Source organism: Monodon monoceros, unplaced genomic scaffold (genome assembly GCF_005190385.1).
Source record: "Monodon monoceros isolate NGI ecotype Baffin Bay Population unplaced genomic scaffold, NGI_Narwhal_1 Super_Scaffold_13, whole genome shotgun sequence".
Classification (NCBI taxonomy): Eukaryota; Metazoa; Chordata; class Mammalia; order Artiodactyla; family Monodontidae; genus Monodon; species Monodon monoceros.
The window spans coordinates 67,696,167-67,707,056 of NW_021703769.1; the positions used below are offsets into that span (position 1 = coordinate 67,696,167).

The following is a 10,890-nucleotide window of genomic DNA, read 5'->3' on the forward strand; positions in this document are numbered from 1 at the left end:
ATCCCTGATCTCAAATGACTTATGATGAAATATGGACACACTTCTCCACACAAGACAAAATTTGATGTTACATGCAAGCGGTATAAAAGAAAGCAGGCATAAAAAAAGAAGGTAGGTATCGCTTCCATTTGAAAAGAGTGGTATACCAATGTGGGGAGAAGGAGTAGGAAAAAGTTTGCCTTGGGTATAGGCAACTATAGAAAATGCAAAAGCAATAATAAAACCAACATAAAATCAATCTGCTTTCTATTTTCACTGTATGCTGGCAATTCTAAATAACATCAGTGAGAAAATACTTCTCTCTTTTGGAGCTGACCATTCCTACCCCTTATTACAGCACCACCTGGAGGGTTGAAGAAAGGATTCAGAAAGGAGATTGAAGCCTGGCCTTGAAGCATAGTTAAGGTTTATGGAAGAAATGTGGAAGATCTTTCAAGGCAGATAGGGTTTAAAGTTGGGTAGAGGCCAAATTTCAGAAAAACATGTCTTATACTTCATAAGTCTTGCTCTACAATGAGTATAGTATTTAAAATCCAATCATTAATATTTAGAGGGAATTCACTGTTAGCTCTTTAACATATGCATATTTATTTTTAAGTGTAATTAACTGGCTAGAAGAAGAAATATATGTGAGCTGTAATGCCATATAGTGAAGTGTGGGAAGGAAATCCGAAAAAGAGGGTATATATATATACCTGATTCACTTTGCTGTACAGCAGAAACTAACACAACTTTGTAAAGCAACTATACTCCAATAAAAATTAATGAAAAAAAGAATTGTTATGATTACTTTGACTTGGAGAAATAGGAAATTGTGAGAAAAAGGAAAGCTTTTAGATTTGGAAGTGTCCTCTTGAGTATAGAGGCAAGTCAAAACCTTGCACTCAATACCATCAGCTTCTTTCTTTGTTTACTTATTCCTAAATTGTTTTCATTAATCAAGATAAAATGGTTGACTCAATAATAAATAGGCTCCTACTTCTAATGTGTTTGACTTAAGAGTTAACAAGACAGTTAGGAGGTGAATTTATATTCTGATATATCAGACTTGGAGCATTTGCACCAATGATGGATAACAGGTGTAGAGTAAAAAGATGGTGGAAGGCAGAAACCTGGTCATAGTTGATATGTATGTATGTGTGTGTGTTTCTTTAACTTATTAATTTAACTTCAGTGCACGTTATTCTTGTTCAGCTATTGCCTCAACTCTAGACCTGATATTTTGGTCTTCCTCTTGAAAAAGCTGCTGAAGTCAGTGGCCCAGCCATAGTGAAGACATGGTCCAAGAGGAATCAGTAACAAACATCTTTTCTACTGTCAGCTATCACCATCCCAGTGGAGCACACCTTCGGCATTTAGATAAGGGATGGTGGATGGGTGCAACTCCAACTTTGTTCTTTGACCACCCTTGGTTTCAAGAGCCTGGAAGTAATGAACACTTAATTTATCTGTTTGTGGGACTGGGTTAGGAAGCACTGAGTAATCTAGTTCACACTCCCTTATTCCTTGAGCTAACTCAGGGACCATCTGAAACAGATGACAAGGAAGAGTGGCATGTCCTGAAGGGCATGAATGGCTTGGCATGGTTCATACACATTAAATGGTGCAGTTAAATGAGTCCAGAGAGTAAGCTGGGGAAGGACGCATGTAGGGGAAAGATCAGAGGAGGCATATTCTAAGGGGTTTTGTTTGAATCCAAAGGCAACGGGGGCCTTTGGAGCATAAAAACCAGTGGATGGTAGAGAATATTAGCCATGTCAACATATTAAAATGTTAGGAAGACTTACCCAATGGTCTGATAGATTACAAAAAGAGTAGGCATGGTTGACATTTTTTTTTTTTTTTAATGACAGGCTTTCATCTGATAAGATTTCCCTATGGTATTGCCTAAGATAGGTGGAGGGTTGAGTAATCTACTCAAGTCCCCTGGGAATACAAGGAAAGACTTTCTATTGACAGATGGAATCTGGAGAAGGCCATCGCAATGGTTGACATATCCATCCCCTTTTCTGTCAACATAATTAGGATGTGCTTAGATTCCAAAGATTGGATTAGATTACCTGTAAAGACAACTTTTAGCTTCATAAAAAAATACTTCCCTTAAATTTCTTCCATTCAACTACAATGACTGAATTTATACTTTTCAGGATGTAGAGCCCATTAGTTTCCCTAGACAAAAGCAAAGCATTCCCATTCCCCAACCACTTACAATATCATCAAACACTCCTTAGTCCTTCATGTCCTCTTTTGAAAGCTCCTATGTGTTCCTGAAAAGGTGCATTCATGGCTGTATTGGTGTGTTTGCTACACTGTATGTATTGCCATGGTTTTTGCCCCGGTACAAAATCAAATTGGCCAGTTTTATGTGCTTGTGGATGAAGTAGCTCCGGTATCAGATTCATTACATTGTATTTACCTTCAGAGGAGCTACCTTGTGGGCTAATTCCTGAGAGCGTAGCACACAGTACAGCCACTGCTGACTAGCATCTTGCCTAGTCACACAGAACTTTTCTAAAATGACCTATAAACACATGAACTATTTCTGCATATGATGTCTTCCCCATCTTTTCCTGCTCCCTAGGGTCCGTGTACGAAGGAGAATACTGTCTTAAAATGCAGTAACTTTCTATGACACTTTATTATTCTAATAGCCATAAAATTACCAAATACTGCATCTTCTATTTTTCTGCATGGTAGCTAGGGAAACAAATTCATGTGCACACCTTTCTTCAGAAAGGAAAACTGACTAAAGGTCAGAGGTTTACCCTTTTATTTTAGTTTGTTTTGGTTTCATTTGGGATTTATCCTGTTTTCACTCTCTTCCTTTGTGACCCACAGCATCAAAGTATAAAGATGGTCAATAACTAGAACTGAAAAAATTCAGATGCATTAAATGATATGCAGAAAAGGGCTGATATCTTTTAAATGTCTCCACTGAAAGTTTTAACTTTATTCTCCCTGGAAGGAGGGTTTGGGGATTCACACATTCTGTATTCCCATTTTTAACAATTCAAGCTATCATGCTGATACCAAACTAAATTACCAGGACTTAATCACTCTTAAAAGCCCATAGTGGATCCCCATTGCTGTAAGAACATCCTGGACTCAATCTTTTCAGTTTCAGCTCTTTCAACCATGAGCCATTTGACCTCAACTCCTGATTACTTATCCTTGTAACACCCCATGTGCTTTCAGGCCCATATACCTTTCTACCGTCTATTCCTTCTGCCTGAGATACTCTTCAACTTAGTCCTTTAGAGCGAGACTATAAACTTTGTAGGTCGGGGATCATGTACCTACAGGGCCAAGGCCACAGTTCTATGTATAATAGATGCTCAATAAATGTTTGTTTACTGACTGCCTCACCCAGTGCACAAATTATCTCTTTCTTCCTGAATTATATCTTTTGATAATTCTTTCTGTGAGTGTCCAGAAGAGTCTACAGGTAGTATATTATTTTAATCATTGTATATTTGAAAATGTCTTTATTTTTCCTTTACATTTAGCAAGGTAGAATATTGTAGGTTATGGTTATTTCCCCTCAGCACTGTGAAGATTGCCTTCTGGCATTAATGGTTGTGGATGAGAAGTCTGCTGACAATGTAATTGTCATTCCTTTGTCGGTAATCTATTTCCTTTCTGGTAACTTAAAGACTATTTTTTCTTGATGTCCTTAAATTTCACTAAGATGCTTCTGGATGTGCATTCATTTTCATTTATTTTACCTGGATTGGGTGCATCTTGCAGCAAATCTGGAAAATTCTCAGCCATTGTCTTTTTAAATGTTTCTACTCTGCCACTCACTTTATCCTATACTTGAAATTTTTCTATTAGATGTATTTTGGAGACTATCAGTGTAGTCTCTCTGTTTCTTAATTATTGTTTAATGAAAAAATATTTCTATTTCTCTGCATTTTACTGCACTCTCAGTAGTATTTTCAATTCACCAATTCTTTTTTTTTTTTTTTTTTTTTTATTTATTTTTGGCTGTGTTGGGTCTTCGTTTCTGTGCGACAGCTTTCCCCAGTTGCGGCGAGCGGGGGCCACTCTTCATCGCGGTGCACGGGCCTCTCACTGTTGCGGCCTCTCTTTGCGGAGCACAAGCTCCAGACGCACAGGCTCAGTAGTTGTGGCTCACGGGCCTAGTTAATCCGCGGCATGTGGGATCTTCCCAGACCAGGGCTCAAACCCGTGTCCCCTGCATTGGCAGGCAGATTCTCAACCACTGCGCCACCAGGGAAGCCCAACCAATTCTTGCTAATTATATCCAGTCTAGAGTTTATATCATCTACTGATTTTAAAATGTTAAATTTAAAAATTGTTTTCATTTCCAGCATTTCTAGGAGACACTTTTTTTTTTTTTTTTTGGCGGTACGCGGGCCTCTCACCGTTGTGGCCTCTCCTGTTGCAGAGCACAGGCTCTGGACGCTCAGGCTCAGCGGCCATGGCTCACGGGCCCAGCCGCTCCGCGGCATGAGGGATCTTCCCGGACCGGGGCACGAACCCGTGTCCCCTGCATCGGCAGGCGAACTCTCAACCACTGCGCCACCAGGGAAGCCCTAGGAGACACTTTTTAATATATATTTTATAACCACTTGTGTCCCCTCATAACTTCTTGGTTTTTTTAAAGTAATGTTATTTGCTACTTCTTCCCTTTTTTCTTTCAAAGATATGGAACATTAATTAATTAATAATTAGATTTTCACTTTTACCCCCAGGTTTATTGACATATAATTGACATATAACATTGTGTTAAGTTTAAGGTATACAATGTGTTGATTTGATATATGTATACATTGCAAAATGATTACCACCATAGTCTTAGCTAACACCTCCATCTCATCATATAATTCCCATTTCTTTTTTTGTGGTGAGAATATTAAGATTTACTCCTTTAGCAATGTTCAAGTGTATAATACAGTATTATTGACTACAGTCAGTATGTTGTACATTAGATCCCCAGAACGCATTTGTCTTATAACTGGAATTTGTACCCTTTGATCAATGTCTCCCCATCTTTCCCCACAACCCCCATCCCCTCCCCAGCTCCTGGTAACCACAGCACAGAGTCCTAACCACTGGACTGTCAGGGAATTCCCAATTTCAACTTTTTTAGATTCCACATACAAGTGATATCATACAGTGTTTGTCTTTCTTTGTCTGACTTATTTCATTTAGCGTAATGCTGTCAAGGTCCATCCAGGTTGTTTGCAAACAGCAGGATTTACTTCCTTCTCATGGCTGAATACTTTTTCATATATATATGATTCATATCCCACAAATTCTTTATCTATTCAATGAAACTGTTCCTCTCATCCACTATGGTGCATCCAAATTCATATTTTTTCCCCCAGCAGTGTGCTGGAACCTCTCCTCTTGAAACCTGGACTTCCACAAAGGCTCTCTCATCTGTGGGTGATTATCTAAGATAGTGTTTTCTGGGGGCTCATGGGCTGCAGTTGAGAGGGGCTGGAGCCAGTTCATGGGCCACAGCAGGGTCCACAGCCAGGACCAAGGTCTACTTATCTATTTTCAACACATGGGTTGGTGAGGCTCCTCTCAGGTCCTATGTGATGCTGGATCCCATAGGTCCCTAAAGGTACTTTCGTCCATAGATGGATGCCGAATCTTTGCTGTTGGTTGGGGGGAAGGGGGACAACAATGAGGGGCTTCTTATGCCACCATGATGCTGATGTCATCCTCTGGAACATAATTATTTTAATGTTAACTTCAGATTGTTCTATTATTTGCATTATTGTTATTTTCATTAATGATTACTCATTGTTGATTGTTCATTGTGGATTCTATAGGATTTCTTGCCTTTTTTTTTTTTTTTTTTTGTCCACACCGTGTGGCATGCGGAACTTCCTTGATCAGGAATCAAACCCGTGTGCCCTGCATTGGAAGTGTGGACTCTTAACCACTGGACCACCAGGGGAGTCCAGGATTTCTCTCTTAACATTAGATCTCACTAAATATTTTATTATTTTGTATTATTGTCTCAACTTCAGTGAAAACCTTTTTTCCCCTCCTCTTTTTCTCTGTGCCCACTCCTCCCTACTTAACCAGTTTTGCACCTGGCTCTTCATGGCCCCTGGTCCAGAACCCAGTTTTCTCTTATTGGATTAAGGTACTTGTTGATAATATTGCACTAACATAGTTGCAGCTACCGAGCCGCTGGACTGCTTGTCCAAGTGTTGGATTGAGGCTGTATCTACTCCCTCCTGCCCGCCTCGCTCTCTCATTGTAGTAAGTCTCAGCTTTTTCAGCTTTCTTTCAGAGACGGGAAAAGATAATCTATCTCCTGGGCTCGAGCAGTAATCTTGGCTCTTGTCCCCTTCCTGTCATGGGGAGTGTTCAGTCTCCATTTCCTTGCAGGAGCCAAACCCCTGGCCGCCTTTTACTGCTCCAGGAACCCCTTTACCATCTTCCGTTTCTGATGACATAGACTGGAGGGTAGGACTTTTATTTTGTGGTTAAAGGAGAGGTTGATTTTTCCCTCTCTCATAGGATACGAATAAGGAAGCCTGTTGCTCTAATTACTATAGAAAGTCTTCTTATTGCTATAAAAACCCATCTTGTGCCCACAAAGAACGTTTGTATTAGGGCAATGTGTCAAACACACGAACATATCTTTTTAATCTTTGTTTTTTTGTATCATATGTGAATGTGCATCTTTGCTAATTACTTTTTATATTTTGTCATTTGTTGCCATGTATTTGGAATAGCAGTAGGGCTTCAAGATACCTACCTTATAATTCTCCCTTGACCAGAAGTCAAACTATACATTTTTAACTCCACTCCCTGGTGTAGAAGCAGTCGTGAACTGCCCAGATTCCCCTCAGAACTAAAGCACTCATTCCTCAGCTGCTGGGAGTTTGGGCTGCTGACGGCTCACAGCTGAGTCACTCTGCCAGAATTGTTTTCAGCTGAAGGGAGTTGCCTTGCCAAAAGTTATAGCCTTTCCTCAGGAGCAGTGAAATTCTAGTGACTGATCAAGTGAAGGCACACAGACCTGGCTTCCTCGCTTCAATTCAGGATCATGACAAAAGGCCATCCCCCCTTCAGAGCTCCCTGTAGGACAAGCTCAGGCCTTTGTTGCAACTGCATTTCTTTTTTTGTTTTTTTTTTGAATTGGGGGCAAAAAATGCTTTATTATTTATTTATTTTTAACATCTTTATTGGAGTATAATTGCTTTACAATGGTGTGTTAGTTTCTGCTTTACAACAAAGTGAAATCAGCTATACATTATACATATCTCTTCCCTCTTGCATCTCCCTCCCACCTATTTCTGTTCAACTTCTTCCTTTTATCAGTTTTGCTTCACTCACTGCTTTCCAGGTGCTAATTCCAAGAGCACCTCTAGTAATCTCCATCTCAGTATTCTGTGTCTTTAGGGAACTTTATTTAAGACTCTGCTCTATGGGTGGAGAATATCTAGGTCTCCCTAAGGGCCTCATCCAGCTGCTTCCTCAGAGTAGACATTCGGGAATGTGCATGGAATAAATCCATGAATAAAAGCAAAGTTAGTCAAACTTGACCTGCTCAGTTTTCCCAAGCTACATAATTTTTTCTGATTTTGCTAACAAAACTTGGACCTTCAAAGTCTGAGAAATTAATCTTGGGCCTAGGTAAGGTAACATTCATTTACTCTGCAGGTTTCTATTTTAATTGAACTTTAATGTTGCCTGGATGAACCTAGCATGGTTGACACTTTTGTAATACGTTGGAAGATGAATTACTTGCACACACAGTATTAATGTGGGAGGTGCAGGCAGAGAGCAGTGTGATCAAGAACTGAGCATGGGCTGTAAATCGAAGTTAGGCAGTAGAAAGGAAAGGCAGTGTTGGAAAACAGTAATAATGGTCATTCTTTTTCAGACGTCACTGGGGTTGGGACAGCATCATGGCTTTACCCCTCATAAAGCTGACTCAAAATCTTTGCTAGGGACTCGCCTCTTGGACTGGCAATTAAGAGCCTCCAGGCAACTTTCATCTCAGAGGGCACATTAAGTGGAGCCTACTCTCTGTAGGGAGGGAGCATAGAGAGGGTGATTGATGGGGAGGCCTGCATCTGGAGAAACAGTGTGGTGTGGTGAGGTGAGGAATTTCCTGAATGTGTTGTCAGGTGCTTGAGAGTTCTCCATGAGGATATTTAAATAGTACATTGCCATGTTGGCATTAATAGTAATTAAAATAAAAGCATGTCCTGGATCACCCAACTATGGTAGACCCTGTTGGTTTACCTATTGTGTCCTATTTCCCAGTCATCTTTTCCAAAGCCCCATCTTTTCTTCAGGTATGCCCATGCCTCACTCAGCCCATGTTCTCAAGTTGGATTCTGGTTTCTTTATGCAAATCATTGCAATCCTATTTCCCTTGCAATTATTTGTTTCAGAAACACAGATTTAAGTAAGTAAACTAGCATTCCCTGATGACTTAAAAGCGTGGGGTAGGCTTGAGATTGCCAGGATGACTTTTTATATTGTGGTTGGAGGAAGTTTTTCTCCCCTCTCATTCACAGGATATAAAAATGGAAAACTAGTTTCCCTAGTTGTCTCTAGTGACCATGAAGGAAGCCATCTTGTGTACATGCAGGAAATCATCTTATATACATGCAGGAAGTCATCTTTTTTAAAATTAATTAATTTATTTGTTTTTATTTTTGGCTGTGTTGGGTCTTCGTTGCTGTGCGCAGGCTTTCTCTAGTTGCAGAGAGCGGGGGCTACTCTTCCTTGTGGTGCACGAGCTTCTCATTTTCGTGGCTTCTCTTGTTGGGGAGCATGGGCTCTAGGCACGCAGGCAGGCTTCAGTAGTTGTGGCACACAGGCTCAGTAGCTGTGGCTCGCAGGCTCTAGAATGCAGGCTCAGTAGTTGTGGCACACAGGCTTAGTTGCTCTGCGGCACGTGGGATCTTCCTGGGCCAGTGTTCGAACCTGTGTCCCCTGCATTGGCAGGCGGATTCTTAACCACTGTGCCACCAGGAAATCCCCAGGAAGTCATCTTGTACACATGCAGGAAGTCATCTGTATACATGCAGGAAGTCATCTTGTATACATTCAGGAAACCATCCTGTGTATATGGATGAAGTCATGTTGTATACATGTAGGAAGTCATCTGTGGACATGCAGGAAGTCATCTTATGTACATGCAGGAAGTCATCTTGCATATATGCAGGAAATCATCTCGTATATAGGCAGGAAATCATCCTGTATACATGCAGGAAGTCATCTGTGCACATGCAGGAATTCATCTTGTATACATGCAGGAAATCACTTTATGTACGTGCAGAAAGTCATCTGTGTACATGCAGGAAGCCATCTTCTGTACATGCAGGAAGTCATCTTGTGTTCATGTAGGAAATCATCTTGTGTAGATGCAGGAAGTCATCTGTGCACATGTAGGAAATCATCTTGTATACATGCAGGAAATCATCTGTGTATGTGCAGGAAGTCATCTTGTGTACATGAAAGAAATCATCTTGTATACATGCAGGAAGTTATGTACGTGCAGGAAGCCATCTTGTGTACATGCAGGAAATCATCTTCTTTACATGCAGGAAGTTGTCTTATGTACACACAGGAAGCCGTCTTGTATACATGCAGGAAATCATCTTGTGTATGTGCCGGAAGCCATTTTGTCACCGCATGGAAGCTAATGTGAGTCCGCATAGAGAGGAAAGCAGTCAACAAAATCTCAAAAGTAAACAGTCCTGATTTTACTCACTGTGGGTTCTGCCTCCCCCTGATTTAATGATATATGAAATAATACATTTCCTTACTGTTTAAACAGATTGAGTTGAGGTTTCCCTATTACTTACAGGGAATACGATCATATTTGACACATATCCTTATGATCAAGTACTGTCTTTGCATGTGGTTTATAATTTCACCAAGTAATCATTGGTGCCAATTAAAGGAAGCATTTACCTTTAAAGACCTAGGTAAGCATATCAGGCTGGCAATAGATTGGCATTTCTGATGCTAAAGTAACAATAATGACTTCTGGTTGAAGTTGACTGTTTGACAACATGAGTTTGTTCCCTTTCTCTACCAGTATCTCAGTAAAACGATAGTAAAGGAATGAAAATGATGTCTAAATATTCAATGATAAGAAGATAAAAAGAGAGCCATGAGAAGAAAGATTTTATCAAATTTCTGGAAGATGGATAAGATATGAAGAATTGAAAACTGGTGAAACAGAATAAGGAAGCCACAGCCCAGAGTATGTACTGAAAGGAGATTCAAATAAGGAGGGAGGCAATATGCCCTTCCACGTATTTAAGGGTCTCAGTACTATGAAATATCATGTATAAAAGAGGGTAGGGGGCTTCCCTGGTGGCACAGTGGTTGAGAGTCTGCCTGCTGATGCAGGGGACACGGGTTCGTGCCCCGGTCCGGGAAGATCCCACATGCCGCGGAGCGGCTGGGCCCGTGAGCCATGGCCGCTGAGCCTGTGCGTCCGGAGCCTGTGCTCTGCAACAGGAGAGGCCACAACGGTGAGAGGCCCGAGTACCGCAAAAAAAAAAAAAAAAAAAAAGGGTAGGATTAAAATTGTGAGGTAGAAAACAATGTGATTAATCAAAAGTTTATATATGAAACAGTCAAACCCACTCCACTCTGGAGGGCATAATTCTTGGAAGCTAAGCTTCTACTCTAATACTTTTTTAAAAACGAGTATTTCTTCCACAGAAACTGGAAGGCTCCAGAGAAATGTCTTTTACATTTTATCATTTAGGGGCTCACCAGGTTATGGTTTACTTGCTTCCCCAAACTGCTCTCACTTAGAGGAAATTGGCAAAATGAGCAAGGTTCATCTATACCACAGGAACCTCATCAGGTTTAACTGACTTCTTCTTTTTTTTTTTTTTTTTTTTTTTTTTTTTAAAC

At 40.5% G+C, this 10,890-nt stretch overlaps 1 long non-coding RNA gene across 1 annotated transcript in view; it reads left to right on the forward strand.

Moving 5' to 3' along the window:
• LOC114894864 overlaps positions 1 to 10,890 on the forward strand; it is a 25,912-nt gene continuing 15,022 nt past the window's right edge. Inside the window, exons 1-2 of the long non-coding RNA XR_003793347.1 lie at positions 1 to 111; positions 10,058 to 10,225. This is a non-coding gene — a long non-coding RNA (uncharacterized LOC114894864). The remainder of the gene's footprint in view (positions 112 to 10,057; positions 10,226 to 10,890) is intronic.